At 38.6% G+C, this 19,157-nt stretch overlaps 1 pseudogene; it reads left to right on the top strand.

Moving 5' to 3' along the window:
• Positions 1-12,526: 12,526 nt before the first annotated feature.
• Positions 12,527-17,460, top strand: LOC131044991 ((S)-8-oxocitronellyl enol synthase CYC2-like; annotated as a pseudogene).
• Positions 17,461-19,157: the final 1,697 nt, after the last annotated feature.

The raw sequence follows: 19,157 nt of genomic DNA on the forward strand, positions 1-19,157 counted from the left end.
AATAAGGGCATGCCTCTTCACTTTGTATTTGTGGCCTATCTCGCATAAGCTGCTACTTTTGACTTGACAAAGTGTTTTAGTCATACATCTGTCACCTTTTCTTTTGTTGTCCTCTTTCCATATTTTACCTTCCGCCTTACTTTACTTGTCATTGTGATATGTACTATGAACTGGTCACCTTTACATTGCTATATTTTACCCTTATGTTTTTAACTATGATCATCCTTTTGAATTGTTCTTTGCATCATTCTATGTACTCTTCATTTAGGACAATCTCTTTGACTTCATAAGATTGATATCTCTTAAATATTATTTCCTTATAACTCTCTCCACTGTTGAAGTGTTGAGGGTCATATTCTTTCGAAGTGATTTCAACATCCAACCAAAATAATTTCCATCGTACTCCTTTGGTAGAGGCCTGACTACATTTGGAAGAAGACCATCTACCATTTCTACTTGTGCTATAGCATAACTTTTCCATATTGCTTTCTCTTAAAAGAAAAAATAGGTAATAGTAACAAGCCCCTAGAAATGGTTTCTTTACTTGATATCTATCTCTTAGGGCATCTATGGGAATCACCACTTGACAATTGCTAGTCGTTTCATGGTAAATTCCATTTTCTTGTCACTCTACCAAGCTCTAACTAGTTGCGTTGATGAGGAGAATTTTAAAAAGGGGAGAAAGTGAACCATTTTCAAATAAAAATTGTCCCAAAAAAGAATCTCCTCATCTTTTTCAAGTGGATGATTTTAAAAAAATCAAGTTCTAAACCCTTGAAAGGGAAAGTGACACTTTTCACCTTTCATTCACTCTCCAAGGCACACTCTTTAACAAGTTGTCATACATCTGTTATTTTGGGAGATGGAAAGTGTACTTATACAATTATCTCTACAAAGCCTTACCAATGTACTTCACACATGTGTGATCCCCTAGTGGGCTTTAGTGGGCTTTCCCAAGATCATAAATGAATTTCAAAATAGGGAAGTTAATATGACGAGGCACGATTCTAATTTTTAAAACTCATTTTTGTCAAACTTCATAAAGAACATTTTTGTATATCCAATCTTTGACTAGGTCTAGTATTTTCTGTTGAATTGGTACTCCTAATCTGTTGGTACACCCAAGGACACTTACAAAAATTCCAAAATGATTTAATCTAAAAATTAAAATTTAAAATGTCAAATTAGTTCCAAAATCAAACCTAGTGGCCTCATTGACATAACATTTAAACAATCATTCACATTCATATTACAAATAAAATTGATCACAAATGAGACTATAATCCTTCCAAATGGATTATGGTCTTGTTCTCTATAAAGTGGAAAATTGAACCCTAGTGATTCCCCACCTAGGAGAGAGAAAGGAAATCACTAGGATGATTTTCACTTGGAAGATTATTTACATTCAAAAGATGGGTTGAATTCACTAGATCCAAACCCTAGAGTGAATAAGGATTTGAATACTAAGTGAATTGCAAGGGTGCAATGCAATTTACCCTCTTTTGTAAGTAGAAGAGTTGACTTGTTGACTATGCAGAAAATGAAGACAAAATGGGTGAAATAAGGAGCTACCGATTCAGGACCGCGTTGTAACTTCAGATTTGAAGTACTTAGATTGATACGGACCTTCCCTGCAAATTTGGAGAAAATTCGTCGAGACCAAGTTGAAGTTGCACCCGGTTCTTTGAAAACTCTGTGCGTTGAAAAGGGTTTTTCCATCTCTACAAATGAAGCCTAAATCTGCAATTATAGCCACACACCTGCAACCTACACACATAAAAGAGGGGAAGAAGGGTTGTGGATAGGGGTTTGACTTGGGTTTGCCTTAGTCAAACCTTGGTTGAGGAATCAACCTTGAAAGAAAGTAATTGCAAATGCTTAAATGTAAATAACGGAAATGTATGCCTTGTAGATCTGCAATTTTTTGATGATGGTTTCTTTGCTTCTTGAACATGTAATCATAAGTGTTGCATGAAATGGCATGTGACATAGCAAAACCCTAACACACACATATGCTTGCAAATGAATGTTGTAATGTGGCTCTAATGGATGAATGAAGAAGAAGATTTGATGGATGCTTGAAGACTTGAACATTTGAACGCTTGATGATGATAATGGAGACCTTCCGCTTGTTTTCCCAATTTTCGCTTATCTTCTCTTATTCTTGTATATGCAAATGAGAGGACTAAATCCCTTTTTATACTTTCCTAGGAGAATTAATTTTTCATCTTACCGAAGGCTGACATAGGGGAAATGTAAATCCCGAAGAGAAAATTAGGGTCAAAGGTCAAATGGACCCATTTTAGGGCCACCCAAAGAGGGGGAACAGGGGTGCCACACACCTGTCCTGCCCTATTTTGGAGCTTGGACAAGGTCACAAGGTGGCACAAGAGCTGAAAAAGGAGAAATTTTGGAAGAATAATGTAGAGAGGGGTCTCAATTGAGTAGAGAGATGCAGTCACTAGGGCGAGGACCTAAAACGTGGTCAAAATTGCAAGGGTCGCAATTTTATGATGATGTTTGATCATATTGGGTTCCGAGAAGACCTCCAATCCATTGATGATGTAATTACCATGCACAGTTAATTTTATATGCTAATATATCTTGGTATTTATCATAGCCGAAGAAACATAATTTAGAGAATACATAATCACGCACATGGTAATTAATCAATTCTATATGAAAAGAAATTAATGAAACATTATCCTAGCATTAATCATTTATTTGATTATAATCACTATATTCTCAAGGATCATAGTTGTTTAGTGTAATGGGCACCCCCTGTTCGGCACTAAATTTATGTCCTTTTTACTTAGTGTAATTTTGTCAAACAGTTGGCTTGCAAGTTGACTACTGGATGTTTTGGTTCTTGATTTGCAATAGGATAAATTGGATAAATTGATATTTATTGTAAAGCTTTCAAACTTTATTCAATATAAAAACAACCAGACATATCAAATACCAAAAACAAGAAGATTAATGCTGATGGTATTTATTTAACTCCAACTCCAAGCACACAAATCAAATCTGAAGAATATTACAAACCATATGATAATAAACAAATTCAAACCTGAACTCCACAAGTATAGAACCTACTGAAAACATTGTTCACGTCACTGTTCACGCATTGTTCACCACACTGTTCACGTTACTATTCACGACACTGTTCATGGCACTGTTCACAACAACTCATATATCTTCACTATCACCTTCAAACTGCTCCAAAATCTTCTTAAACCTACCTTGTGAAAATCTAATGAACCTAGTGTGTTTCCTAAATGAAAACATCGTTAATCCTCCTGACTGTGTCTTTCAACAGTGAAGAGAATGCTAGCAAAGAGGGATTCTGTCCTCCAAGCCCAATAATCAGATCTCTATGAAATCCAACATCATAACATTAATCTCATCCAAGCATACCCCAAAAGAGAGCTCGCAACCTCAATTTATATCTTCTTCCTGGATGCAAACACTTCATTTCCTCAATGTGGGATAATACATTTTAGAATAAAATATTATTTCCCACAATGTACACAGTAAAGGGAACTTTTAATATTTTAAACATTACTTTATATTCCCAACCTTGTAATATAACGATAAAGTTAAATATTTAATTTAACTTTACACTTTATCGTTAAATATTAAAATATTGTTGATAATCCCTTTAAATCATTGTCGCCTTCAAATATTTTTTACTGATAATTATGCCAACCAGGGAAACACTAAAAATTTCAAGTCACTGCTTGGAGACTAACTTACTATAAATAGTAAGTGTCTAGAAACCCTGTTAGAGCAGCACCGATTGGCCTGAAACTGAAAACACCTAGGCCAAAACACCTCAGGATCCCACCAATGTCCTTGTTAGCCTTTGGGGCCATGTCAGAATAGGCTAACGACACCCCATATCATGTTGCACTAAAAAGGGGACATTACAGTCCGCCCCCCTTGAAATTGCTTGTCCTCAAGCAAATTTGGTCCTGAATGTTGCAATACTTGCTCATTCTCCCATGTAGCATCCTCATCTGGCAGGTCTCTCTATTTCACCAAGTATTCCTTAACGATTCTGTTCCTGAGTGTCCTTTCCCTGACATCTAGAATAGCCGCAGGGATCAGCACTAGTCTCCGTTCCTCGTCTAATGGAGGTAAATCTGCTGAAGGCACCACACCCTGACCAATGGCTTTCTTAAGCCTCGACACATGGAACACATTGTGCACACGGCTACCCTCTGGAAGCTCTATCTCGTAGGCAACCTCACCTACCCTGCGAATGACTCTATAGGGGCCATAAAACCAGGGTCTCAACTTCTCTGCTCCGCTCTTCTTGAGCGATGACTGTCTATATGGTTGTAAATTCAAATACACCATGTCACCAACCTCAAAACTACACTCCACCCTGTGTTGATCAACATACAACTTTTGCTGATTCTGTGCCTGCTGTATATTCTCCTTGAGCACCCTCAGGATGTCCTGACTATCCTACAATGAATCTCGGGCTTTGGGTACTCTGCTATCCCCCAAGACTATGTCAACAAAGCTCGGCGCCTCGTAGCCATAAAGTGCCATGAAGGGTGTCATCCTGATATACATATGATATGTTGTGTTGTAACAATATTCCCCCATGTGTAACCATCTCACCCAGGCCCTTTATTGTGCAGTCACATAATTTCGCAGATAACCCTCAACCTACTTATTCACAATCTCTGTCTGACCATCCGTCTGTGGATGATAGCTAGTGCTGGGTGTGAGCTCTGTACCACACAACCGAAAGAGCTCCTGCCAAAATACACTCAAAAATCTGCTATCCCAATCACTCACTATAAACCTGGGCAACCCATGCAATCTGAATATCTCCTTGTAAAAGAGGTCTGCCACTTGCACTGCTGTGTAAGTAGATGGTATAGCGAAGAAATGGGCAAACTTTGTCAAGCGGTCTACCACAACATATATACAATCTCGCCCTTGCACTCTAGGTAGTCCGGTGATGAAGTCCATGGATATGCTTTCCCACTTCCTATCTGCAATGGGCAAAGGCTGAAGCAACCCTGCAGGGAAAGTGTGCTCTCCCTTATTCTACTGACATATTGCACACTCCTTCACATATCTCTGCACATCATCCTTAAGTCCCCTCCAAGTAAACCTTTCACGGATCTGCCTATAAGTTTTTAAGATCCTAGGATGTCCAGCTGTAGGCGCATCATGGAATGCCCTTAAAATTTCCCCCTTGAACAGTGATGTAGGAATCAAATAAATCCTATCCTGAAATCTGATCAACCCATCCAACATCATATACCTATCATCCTGTATGGTACCTGCAACTATCCCAGAAGCCCAAGTATCCCCTGCATACTCTGCTATAATCCGATCTCTCCAATCCCCTGAAATCTCAAATAGAGCGCAAACATGCAGTCTCCTGGATAACACATCGGCCACCACATTCTTCTTCCCTTTGACAAACTCTATGTCAAAATCATAAGCCTGCAATTTAGTGATCCATTTTTGCTGCCTGTCATTAAGATCATGCTAGCTCATGAAATATTTTATGCTATTGTGATCAGTTTTGATTACAAACCGTCCACCTACTAAGTATGATCGAAATTTGGCCAATGCATGCATTATGGCCAACATCTCTCGGTCATAGACAAAATAACTCGTGTCAACTCCTCGGAGCTTCCTACTCTCGAATGCAATGGGATGCTTCTCCTGCATCAATACTGCTCCAATCCCATTACCCGATGCATCACAATGAAGCTCAAAAGGCTTCGTGAAATCTGGTAGAGCTAGAACTGGACATGAAGACATTACTTGCTTGAAATGCCCAAAACACCTCTGTGCTGCCCCTGTCCACATGAAGGCCCCCTTCTTGGTGAGATCTGTCAAAGGCGCTGCCATCTGTGAAAAACCCTTAACAAACCTTCTGTAAAATCCGCAAAGACCAAAGAATCCCTTAAGCTGTGTGAGGTTCGTAGGAGTAGGCCAATCAACTATAGCTCTAATCTTTTCAGGGTCTACTCGAACTCCATCCGCACTAATAATATGCCCAAGGTATAGTAATTCTGTCATACCAAACTCACACTTAGACTCCTTGGCATACAAAGACTCTCTCTCTAGGATAGATAATACCTCCTCCAAATGCTATGAATGTTCCTCCCAGGTCTTACTGAAGACCAAGATGTCATCAAAGAAGATCAAGACAAATCTCCTCAACTGCTCCCTGAATACCTGGTTCATACAACTCTAAAATGTAGCGGGTGCATTGGTTAGTCCAAATGGCATAACCATAAACTCAAAGTGGCCATAGTGACATCGGAAGGCTATTTTCTCAATGTCCTCTGCTCTCATCCTGATCTGATGGTATCCGGATCACAAATCAATTTTGGTGAAGAAGCATGCCCCATGCAACTCATCAATCAGCTCATCAATCCTAGGAATGGGATACCTGTTTTTAATTTTTTTCTTATTCAGTGCCCTGTAATCGATGCACATGTGCATCGTCCCATCCTTCTTCTTCACCAGTACTACTGCTAAAGCAAATGGGCTTTTGCTAGGCCTAATGTGCCCCATCTCCAACAACTCCTTAATTTCCTTCTCTATCTCATCCTTGTGTTTCTTAGGATGACGATAAGGAGTGATCATCACTGGTTTGGCTCCCTCCTCGAGCTCAATAACATGCTCTGCACCCCTATCAGGAGGAACCCCATGAGGAAGATCACTGAATACTTTGGCATGTCTGTCAAGAATCTCCTGTATATCTAGTGGATGACTCTTCACCCGAGGCTCTGGTGAAGTTGGCATAACTAAGCACTCTGTTGCCCACTCTATGTCATTATGTCAAAAAAGTCTCTCCATTCTCCTCAAAGAGACTACCCTGCAACTCCCATCTGAAAGTCCCCTGAGAACAAGAGTCCTACGCTCATGCTGAAACCTCATTTCCAACTTTGCTAGGTTGAAAGTGAACTCAACCAGCGATGCCATCCATGTCATATCGAGGATAATGTCGTAATCTCCCATGTCCACAACATAGAAATCGTCCTCCAACTCATAGCCATCTCCAAATCTAATGTGAAAATTTGAAACCTTCTAAGTACATAATAGCTTTTGGCCATTAGCCACCATGACCCTGAAACCATCATGCTCCTCTGTCTGTAAACCTCTCCTGGCTACCAACTATGTATCTATAAAGTTATGTGTAGCCCTAGTGTCAATGAGAGATATCACTTTCTGCCCCTGAATAGTACCCCTGACCTTAAATGTGATTGCCTTTTGGGCCCCTGTCAAGCGTGCCAATGATCTATCATCCTTAGGAATGCTACTCTCCTCTATCGTGTTACCCTCATCTGAGTTGGAGTGCTGATCCTCCCCCTCTGACTCTGACTCCTCTGCCGAAAAATACTCCATTTGATTTGCCTTAGCCTTGAGAGGGCATTTATGAGATAAGTCCCAAGGCTCTCTACATTGGAAGCACAGTTTCTTCTTTCGAAGTTCATTCAAGGTTTCACTGTATAGTCCTTTTGATCCTTCTTTGGGTTTGTTATACTCTTTCTGAAATGGTTTTTTGTCTTTGACCTTGCGGTAGGAAGAATCTGTTGAATGGTATTTTCCTTTGTATACCGAAGGGGCTAAATCTTGTGCCCTTTTAGTTGCTTCTGCTAAGGTGAGTGGATCATGTCCCTTCACCCAACCACGTAATGGATCAGTAAGCCCATCACAAAATAACACCACCAATCTCCTAGGAGAGATATCAGTAACAAGTACAGACAAACGCTGAAACTCGACGATGTAAGCATCCACAGAACCTGACTGTTTTAACTGTACTAGCTCCTTGAAATGTAACTCGGGATCCCTAGTGTCAAATCTCTCAGTCAATCTTTCTATGAATTCCTCATAGGATGTAATCTGATTATGCCCCAGAGTCACCATGCCATGATGCCACCATTCATGCGCAATGCCATCCAAATGCATAGCCACATACTTGATAGCCTCCTCCTCAGGCATAGGATTAAGCTGCAAGTATGTATCTACCTTCTGCACCCAAGCTCGTGCGGTCATCTTCCCTGAAGCATCATAATAAGGCAAGGAAAGTTTTCCAACTTTCTTTCTCAACTCAAAATTCTGATTCCTCCCTCCTGCTCTAGGCATATGTCTCATCCTCAAGTCCATATAATCTCTGAGGGAAATATCTACTTGAAACTCGGGTCCATTGGCCTCCCAATCCCTCCTGAACTGACTCTGTAACACAGTAATCTACGGTTCATTCACTAGTTGAATCGGATCCCTAGGTGGGAAAGTGGGTAGAAGAGGTCTTGAGCTTGCTGCTCGAGCTGGGCGTGCAACGTGTCTAAAGTTATCAGCCTCATTCCCATTGTTGCCATGTCCATTATTACCATTAATGTTATTCTCAGGGCCATTGTTGTTGCCTTGGCCTCCATTGTTATTGTTTCCCCCATTGTTATTATTTCCATTGTTGGCATCACCTGGATTAATATTGATGCCCATCTGTCTAGCCATAAGCTGCAACATCATGTCCATTCACCTATTCTGCTCCTGCTGCATATGCTACCCTTGCTCTAATGTACCCAATAACTGTCTGAACATTACCTCCCCCTGATCTGGAACGGTATTCCTATCATCTCGGTCACCCATACTGCTGTCCTGATCAGAGAATATTTCCTCTATGTCTATATGACTAGATTCTATGTCCACCTGCACGGATGAACTAGACTACTCGCTCTGTGAGTTCAAATTTTGTTTTGTCTTGCTTTGGTATGGCGGAAGTTATAAGGCCCCTGTTGCATGCTTAAACATACATGCTTAGCATGTTTTTTAATTCATTAATTTCTAATTTTAGTGTTTTGATATTTCATCAAACACTTTTCCCTCTATCCGGCTGTTCCAAAGTCTCTGTAAGACCTCCACAAGATGGCAGGACTTATAGCTCTGATACCACTTTTATGGGCACCCCCTGTTCGGCACTAAATTTATGTCCTTTTTACTTAGTGTAATTTTGTCAAACAGTTGGCTTGCAAGTTGACTACTGGATTTTTTGGTTCTTGATTTGCAATAGGATAAATTGGATAAACTGATATTTATTGTAAAGCTTTCAAAGTTTATTCAATATAAAAACAACCAGACATATCAAATACCAAAAACAAGAAGATTAATGCTGATGGTATTTATTTAATTCCAACTCCAAGCATACAAATCAGATCTGAAGAATATTACAGACCATATGATAATAAACAAATTCAAACCTGAACTCCACAAGTATAGAACCTGCTGAAAACACTGTTCACGTCACTGTTCACGCACTATTCACTGCACTGTTCATGTTACTATTCACGGCACTATTCACAGCAACTCATATATCTTCACTATCACCTTCAAACTGCTCCAAAATCTTCTTAAACCTGCCTTGTGAAAATCTAATGAACCCAGTGTGTTTCCTATATGAAAACATCATTAATCCTCCTAACTGTGTCTTTCAACAGTGAAGAGAATGCTAGCAAAGAGGGATTCCGTCCTCCAAGCCCAATAATCAGATCTCTACGAAATCCAATAGCATAACATTAATCTCATCCAAGCATACCCAAAAGAGAGCTCGCAACCTCAATTTATATCTTCTTCCTGGATGCAAACACTTCATTTCCTCAATGTGGGATAATACATTTTAGAATAAAATATTATTTCCCACAATGTACACATTAAAGGGAACTTTTAATATTTTAAACATTACTTTATATTCCCAACCTTATAATATAACGATAAAGTTAAATATTTAATTTAACTTTACACTTTATCGTTAAATATTAAAATATTGTTGATAATCCCTTTAAATCATTGTCGCCTTCAAATATTTTTCACTGATAATTATGCCAACCAGGGAAACACTAAAAATTTCAAGTCACTGCTTGGAGACTAACTTACTATAAATAGTAAGTGTCTAGAAACCCTGTCAGAGCAGCACTGATTGGCCTGAAATTGAAAACACCTAAGCCAAAACACCTCAGGATCCCACCAATATCCTTGTTAGCCTTCGGGACCGTGTCAGAATAGGCTAACGACACCCCATATCATGTTGCGCTAAAAAGGGGACATTACATTTAGAGACATTCATTAAGTACATTTGATAGGTATTGCTCAAAGAATGAACTAACTTATCATAGATAATGAACATTTAATTGCACAATTTTGTCATAATCACCTAAAAATTAATATAACTAATTTACCTTTCATAACACACATCAACAACCTTATTTGCATCTTTGCTCTGTTTTTGTTTGTTCCATTGTTGTGTGTTGAATTAGTTCTTTGTCCCTCTTCTGAGTTGTTTATTGTTGTCTTTCTTTTTTCTTGTGTTTGAAATTCCGTGCCCTTTCAAAACCCCATTTTTTGTTGTTTATCCTTGGTGATTGTTGGCTTGCTCTCCAAGCCTTTCTTTTGATAATTGACTTTTATCTGTTATGGATTGAAAGTTGGTGCATTCCCATATAACTTAATTAAAACACACATCAACAACACTTAATTAGGATTATCATACATATGAAAATCATTATCATTATTTGTAATCATCTAAATTACTCCATGTCACACCTCATTGTGTGTTCATAAGGTGATATGTCCCTAACTAAATTACCAACGTCGAGATGAGATATGAAATCATTTTTCCAATAGAACGCTTAATTATGACATTCAAGGGTGGGTCTCATAGTCACTAAAAACCTCGACAAGCATTGGGTTACTGAGCTTTCAAGAATACACATACCATCGATGCCTAAAAGAAGTGAGCACAATATCAATGAGAATCATGACGTCTGATAGGTAATGTAAAGGTGACGAGGAAGGAATTGGATAGGGGTTTTTGTGACACAATTTGAAGTGTCGACCAAAACAAATTAAGATCGTGAAGACTTATGAACTGCCGATTGAGAGCGACCATTTGGTAGTTCCTATTGAGATGAAAACTGCCGATGAAGAGAAGCAATTTGTGAACCAATATGGAAATGAAATGAAGAAGTTTTTAGCAACAATTGAATTTCCTCGCCAGAAATGGTTAAACTACCTGGATGCAAAGCTTATAGGCTATGGATGCCAGTTGTTTGTGGGGTCATTTTGTCACAGAAGAAATGCCGAGATCAATGAGGCTTTCGAAGGTCGGGTGAGAGGGTGAATTCGCCATTAAAAAGAGGGTGAATGCCAAATGAAATGGCAAAGGATTTGAAGAATGAGTTTGCAATGTGGATGCTAGGAACATGATAAGTTGAGGGTTGATAGCAATTATATTGTGTAATTTCTCATGTGAATAAAAATCTAGATCGGTGTTTTTAGGTTTTTTGAGTTTGTTAATGTTCTAGTTGTGTGGTTAGGTAGTTTGGTAAGGTTTTTCAATCGAGATTGTATCACAATTTTCTATCATTGTCTTTTTGAATTTATATGCAATTGTTAGAAGTTTAGTGTTAAGAAATATTACAAAATTTAAAGTACTCACTTTTCCATTTGTATTGATCCTATTATTTTCTATAGTCACATATAGATACAAGTGGAAGCTAATAAAATTGTTCATTTGTAGGTACTTTGCGATCACTCTAGTAATGTACCTTGTCTAGCTTCTAGGGTTTGGTTAACTTTTCCCTCTTGCAAGAGTTAACGTCCTTTCAAGTGTGTTAGTGTGGACATACTCACTGCTCATATATATGATTCTCATGGTTACCATGGTTCTCTAACACCTTAATGGAGCTACGGATCATAATGTTCATAGGTGGTCTTTGCAAATTTTCTTCCCTATTGATACTTCACAACCATGAGATACGAGTGCATCTATTTAGTCAAACAGTAACATTTAGTTCTTCTAGATTTGCCCACCATTAAGAATGGAACTCAGCTATAAAATAAAAGCAATATAATCATAAAGATATGCTTATAGATTGAAAATCAATTTATAATAACTAAAACCTTTTTAATGACTAGAACAAATTTTATAACTTGTCTCCACCTTCTACTAAATTTATAAACCTTATTATTTAAAAACTTAACTAATTATTTTTTATTTTTCATATTTTAATGCTTTGATTCAAAATTTCATCTTATCTAAAACTTAGAAATGTGATTCCATTCGTTTTTGTTTTGTTTAATATAATATCTAGAATTATTAATAACAAGGAGAAAAATATCCTTCCATATTTTAATGTTTTTATTTAAAATGGATGCCATTCGATTTTTAGTTTTTCTTATGATGTGCATGACACATATTAAAAGAAAAATATTGTTCCAGATATCTGGGCAACTAGTTTACAAAATTTTTGGTTGTTTCTTGACGACGAAGAAAAGTCAGCTGCTAGAAACTAGGATAGTTCGAATAAACAAGTCTCATCAATGCTTCCAGCCCATACCAACCCACAATCACGTGGATCACAGGTTCCGTAATACAACACACAACACTTGAACCTGCTTAGTTTGTCGGCATTGGCCACTTCTTTAAAAACGGCCAACTAGAAACAAGTTATTGGAAGGAATTCAGTCATACCGGAAAATGAGAATGGAGGAGAAGCCTGTGCCTGTGCCTGCGCCTATGGCTCTGATTGCCGGTATAACAGGACTTGTTGGGACTACTCTTGCACAAATCCTCCTCAAAGCCAATTGGAAAGTCTCTGGAATTTTTCGTTCTCCCCACAAACTGAGAAGATGGAGTTAATAGCCTGTGATTTGACAGACAGAGAGCAGAACCTCCTGAAGCATATATGTCTCCAGACAGGGACAAAACATTACCGTGGCGCCCATTTTCACTTCACTGAAGATTCTCCAAGGCAACCCAATTCCTATAATTTTTACTATGAATGTTCTGTTCGATGCCGTGGCTGAGAAAAGAGAAGTTTTAACTTTGTCGGTGCATCGGCCAGGGATTATTTTCGGCCAATCTATGAGATCTTTGTTTAAAGTGGTTTGAAGTCTGTGCGTGTATGCTTTGCTTTGTAAGGTCCTTCACTTGCCTTTCTTTTTTTGGAATATGTTTTAGTAATTTCTTTCACTTGTATAGTTTTATGCTTTTAGTTTTTCAGTTTTATTTGGTATGATTATGCATAAAAGCTGTTTTAGTTTTTTGCTTTATTTCTAATAATACAAGTTTTCATTCTCCATCAGTTAGTCTGATCTTTGATCTATTGATCAAGAAGCTCATGTAATCTATTGAATCAATAGAATAGTTTATTTGTGTTCCAATTTTATATTTCTTTCATTTGATAATCAGAGCAGGTTGCTGAATTTTTTGATTGTGTAGAGTAGGTTTAAGAAAGTTATCTGATTCAAAAAGATTGTGAGAAGTTTAAGATTTTTAAGAACCAGTTGGAGCACTGAAGAAATTACTAAATCCAGTCATAGCTGAAGACAAAATAAGCAATCCACACGAAGTCGCAAGAGGAGATCAGAAAAGATCACAAACTATTTTTCGTGATATTTTTCCATTAGAGAGTCACCCATGTTCAAAGGGTGAAGTTTTATTGAAACCAACAAATTTCAATGTAGAAGCCACTGTAAAGATTAGAAAGAGAAGAGAAATAATAACAGAAACAGAAAAGCAATAAGAAGAGACAACACACGATTTATCGTGGTTCGACAAATTTGCCTACATCCACATTCTAAGCAGGGAATAACTTCTATTAATCAACTCAATCTACATGGGCTGCACACAGCCATTATATAATCATATTCAGATATGAAATGAAGAGTCTGGGGAAGGTAGACAGTCATGTGACTGTTGGGCTTCACATCCCAACAATCTCCCCCGTGAAGACCAACTGACACAACCATGCACTGTGACACCCTGCTTCCATTGTGAAACTCACATTACAACCAACGCGCAAGACTTTAACTTTGCGAACTCTTGTTCACGTACAATGCGGGTAAGTCTTCTCCAAATCAAATCAGACTCCTCAAAGTCTAACCGAACATCTTCTCTTACAAGTTTCTGAGACACAAATGCACCCATAAATTCATAGCCAGAAATACAGCCATCTGCAGGTGCAAAATACACTCTATCAACGTCTCGTGCTTCTGTGCTCCCCTGTGACAGAAAATCTAAAAGCCTGACATCTTTCTCAAACACCATGAGAGCTACCTCATGTTGTAGAAGACTAGAAAAAACCTTATCTGACATGAGGATTGTACAACAATCTACTGAATATACATATGTATCCTCTTTAAGAGCAAAAATTAAAACTCCAACACCCTCGCCCGCATCAGGGAAATCAAGCCGCTTGGCTACAACCCCTGTGGCGATAATAACCGTGTTTGCTTGAACCTCCAATTTTTCAGCATTAACCGTTAATGGCCTAATGGAAAAATCAACACGATCGATAGTTTTCGTTATGATTTGTGTCCCGAATAATTGATCCACAATGCTAGCGTTTACGGTTATCTCTGACACCGCAGATGTAGCAGTTGCAAACAACAGCAAGAAATCGGTAGGAAACTCCTCTGAAATTTTTTCAACGAGCAAGGCTGCAAATGCCTCTTCAACCGCCATGTCTCTTCGCCTCCATTCTGGTTCCCGCAAATCAGATAACGCCTTCACCAAATTAATGCAAGAATAAAGTAACGCCTCACACCTACCCATGGGAATCATAATGGGCATTTCGGTGTTGAAACTTGGTTGCCTACGCATGAGCCCTTCGGTTTTATCAAGATGCCTCTTTGTTGTAGGAGTCACAAAACTCTGTTTGGGAAATCTGAACCCAGTATCAACAGCAACAGCAAAGGCTTGGTTATTAAAAACCTCAACCGATCTTCTCATCCGTCTACGATCTGGAGGCAAACGCTGTGTTTCAGATTTTGCTTCGAAGGATTGGTCGAAACAGGGCAAATAGGGGCTGTTAACCATGGGACGTCTCGACCATTGCTTGGACCACAATGTGGCTCTCTTTGACTCCACAAAATCGTGCAAGGACTTCTCATTGTTCCTTAACTGCGGCTCTTCATCTCTTGGGCCCATTTGTCCATATACTGTTCCAGCATAAAGAGAAGCACAGCCAACATCATAATCCAAATGTGCTCTCAAATGCCTCAAGCTTGATTCTGCATATCTCTGAACATCATCCAAAGAAGAATAAGGACGTTTTGATCCAGATATTGCTCCATAAGAACGATTCGCTTCATCGATGTAGCTATTTACTGGCTCCAGATGTCGAGTGTAGCTATCGCTATGATAAGGAACACTCCTTGAGAAAGCCCGAGGAGGTGCTCTCCCTGGTTGACTTAATCTCCGATATTTGTTGTTGTCCCATTTGGATCCTGAAGCCTGAATACCGCTATCTCTGGTTTTGGCATCAATACCAGCATCCTCTGTCGTTGCCATTCTACGATGCTTGTCTCTCCTGACATCTCAATCTTCCCTTTCTCTTTCTCACATTCTCGTCGCTTGTGTGGGCGGTTGTCGTGGTTTCCTTCTCCATTGTCTCTGCCCTTATAGGAGCTCTTGGGTTTTTCTGGATTGTTCTTGTTAGATGAGAATCCGTTCACTTGGGATTTTTTCCCTACTCTTTGTTGTCTATCATTCTCATCTTCATGGGAGTGCCTCTTCATCGAGGCCATGCCATCTGCAGAGCTCTGCTCTGCTACCTCACTACAATCTCCACCTTCCTCATCCTGGGAGTCCACAGCAGATTCAACTTGGGTCTCGGACAACATACACTCTTTCTTCCGAAATCTCTTGAGTTCATCCTCTTCAACCACAACTTTTCCAGCATCTTTCTGCTTAGAAATTTCAGCGTCTATACAGGGACTATCTTCAAATCCAACCGAGGTATCACGACGTTCAACCTTCACAACACGAATACCAACAACTTCCCTACCATTAACAGTTTGACCAATAAGTGCCAAAATTGGCTCAAGGGGAGAGCAAATGAGAATCCCAACATCCTTTTCTTTTGTTGGATTCTCCTCTTCAACTGAGTCCCCCTCTTTCTTCCAGCCATCCCACCAATGTACACAGCGCTTGAAGCATAGTTTTACATGGAACGTAAAACTGCCATAGAAGTTATAAGTTTTACCTTCTCCTTCTTCCTCCATCTCTGCTCAAGCCAACACGGCTCTGATACCAATTGTAAAGATTAGAAAGAGCAGAGAAATAATAACAGAAACCAAAAAGCAATAAGAAGAGACAATACACGATTTATCATGGTTCGGCAAATTTGCTTACATCCACACTCTAAGCAGGGAATAACTTCTATTAATCAACTCAATCTACATGGGCTACACACAGCCATTATATAATCATATTCAGATATGAAATGAAGAGTTTGGGGAAGGTAGACAGTCATGTGACTGTTGAGCTTCACATCCCAATAGCCACCTCCTTAATAAGGTGAAGTCAACTCTCGAAAGAAAAGATTACAATCTGGCATAAACTATAAGTTTAAAACTGCCTCCAAAAAAGGTGAAGCCCTTTGTTTCTAAGATTGTTGAAGGAGAAAAAGACAACTATCACAAATCATTAAAAATATTGATTTGTATGAAGAAGATCATGGATCTTGTAAATGTCAAAGAATTAGTCAAAGCCACCAACATGAAGTTGTGTGAAGAAGCCCAATCATGGTCTTTGAAGAGGCCATAGTGTTTTTTGTGGAGAGAAGCCTTCTATGAGAGGAGAAAAGATCACAAGTTTTGTGAAAGCTGGAGAAGTTATTTTAAGCCACTGATATGCAATCGTGTGAGGAAGCCAAATCCAAGTCTTAAAAAAGCCTTGAAGGAGTTAAAAGTCAAGAATTTGCAGTCTAAATAGAGATCGCTGATCATGGTAGGAATTGAGCTCGTTGAAGCTGGATGAAGATACAATTGTTTTTTGTGTTAAATCCATTAGTGGTTGAAATTAAGGAAGAGATTGTTGGAATATTTTTTAATAATTCCTCTCACTTGCATAGTTTTATGCTTTTAGTTTTTCAGTTTTATTTATTCAGCAATGAACAGAATTAGTTATAGTTTATTTGTGTTCCAATTTTATATTTCTTTCAACTTTTTCCTGGCAGCCGGCCATGCTGGGAGGAGACCAGCATTGAATTTTCCGATGCAATGCTCATTGCAGAGCAGCACTTGTGAGCGGCTACTGAGCTTTCTGCTCCCATCAATGTCTTTAATGTCATTAATGGAGATGCACAATCCGCCACCTGGAAACATCTCTGGCCTGTTCTGGCCCACAAGTTTGGGATCACTTTGCCGGAAGATGATGGGGATTTAGTGGATGAATACATGAGATTGGTGGTCGCCATGTCTGAGAAGAGGCCTGTTTGGGATCACATAGTAAAGACTAATTCTCTGCATTGCACAAGAATTCATGACTTGCCAGATTGGTGGCTTTTATTTATCTTGTTCAAAGTTCCATTCAAGTTGTTGGCAAGCGGTAATAAGTGCATGGATTTTTCAATACATGCGTCTCTTGCTTACTGCATTGATAGGCTGAGAGACAGTAAGATCATTCCCTAAATGGGAAATTAAGGAAGAGAGTATACAGTCAGTGTGTTATTATTGAATAAGTTGTTTGTATGGACGATTTGACTCCATACTCTCCGACTTACAGCAGAAAGGAATAAATCTAATTTTATCAGACATAAGTTGTCTGTCTGGGCAGTTTGGCTCCATATTCCCTTCCACCATACAACAGAAAGGAATAAATAAGATCATCAGTAGCACAGCGGCCATAACATATTTATTGGGCGTGTAGTTTTTTCTGTACGGATACTTTCCCAAATTGTAAGAGCTGAGTGGGCTATATTTGTGAATGTTTGAAATGCCTAATTTAGAAATATTCTTCAAGGAACAATTCATTTCTTGCATACTGCAATTGATCATGTTCACAGTGTTTTCAATGTATGTAGTAAAATCTTTCAAAGATATTGAAATCGCAAACCAATTGTAGATTTATGTGAGATGTGGATGATGGCATGTTAATAATAACGATGTGAAAGGGTAATTCTGTTGCATGCAATCGGTGTTGTTTGTTAACTATATTGATCTCTATGTGTGGTGATAAATTCTTCTGAATTTGGTAAGCAGTAAAGTGCTAATCTTCTTTTCTTTGAAGTTGACAACCCTATGCTCACCTGAAAATTAAAACAAATAAATTCATATAGCTTAAGATCACCTGAAAATCAAACAAGCATGTCACTAGGTAAAGATGTTGGCCAAACCCTAATAAGCGTTAACAACTTTAGAGTTTCGAGCTTAACTTCTACCATCGATGCAATCTAAGGAAACGATCTCCGACAAGAGTCTGTTTGTCAGGCTTTCGAAAATGCATACCACCAATGCCTAAAAGAAGTGAGCAGGAGATGAATGAGAAACCCAACATAGCTTTTGTTTCTATCGGATAGCGACATCCAAACAAGCTCAATAACAACAACGAGTCCTCATTTAGACTCATACCCGCGTACCAAAAGATGTAGAAAGGAATGGGTTTTGAAATATATGTGACATATTGATACACACAGCTACATTGAGCTTTCGGTGAGATGTTTACTAAATACAGAAAAGGAAAAAAGAAAAAAGAGCACGAGTTTTAGAGGCTGTTCGAAACTCAACCTGTGAAGACCCGATAGAATCGGAGGTAGATGCCGAAGGTTGATGTGAAGGATAAAGGGGGAGTAAAAGAAACAGATATGACAATATGTATTCATGAGAATGAAATATTACAGAAACGTGACAATATATATTCGTGAGAATGAAACATTACAGAAATATTACATCATTGTATGTGCTTCAACTCCTCCATACAAACACAATTACATAGACTGAAACATAACATAGACTGTATACCATAGAGACTCGATTTGATTCTGCTGTTACTCAGCTTCTTAAAACTTACAACTTCACCGCTTCTTACAAACTCACAACTTCTTACAGCTTCAGCTTCTCACCACTTCATTGCTTCTTACAAACTTAACTTCTTCTTACATCTCCGCTGAGCTGGACTTATGAGAGTACATTCATAAAATATATAGAAATTTGAACATATGCGGACGAGGGAGAACAGTATTTCAACTATCGAAAAAGTTTGAGAGGCTGGTAAAAGAGATGATAGAGAGAGAAGCAAGTGAGATGAAATCTATTCGAATCCAAAAATTATGAAACATATGTTCTAGCTAAATTAGAGATAAAGTCACAACTTTTTCAACTAGAAGTAT

This window comes from Cryptomeria japonica, chromosome 1 (genome assembly GCF_030272615.1).
Source record: "Cryptomeria japonica chromosome 1, Sugi_1.0, whole genome shotgun sequence".
Lineage (NCBI taxonomy): Eukaryota > Viridiplantae > Streptophyta > Pinopsida > Cupressales > Cupressaceae > Cryptomeria > Cryptomeria japonica.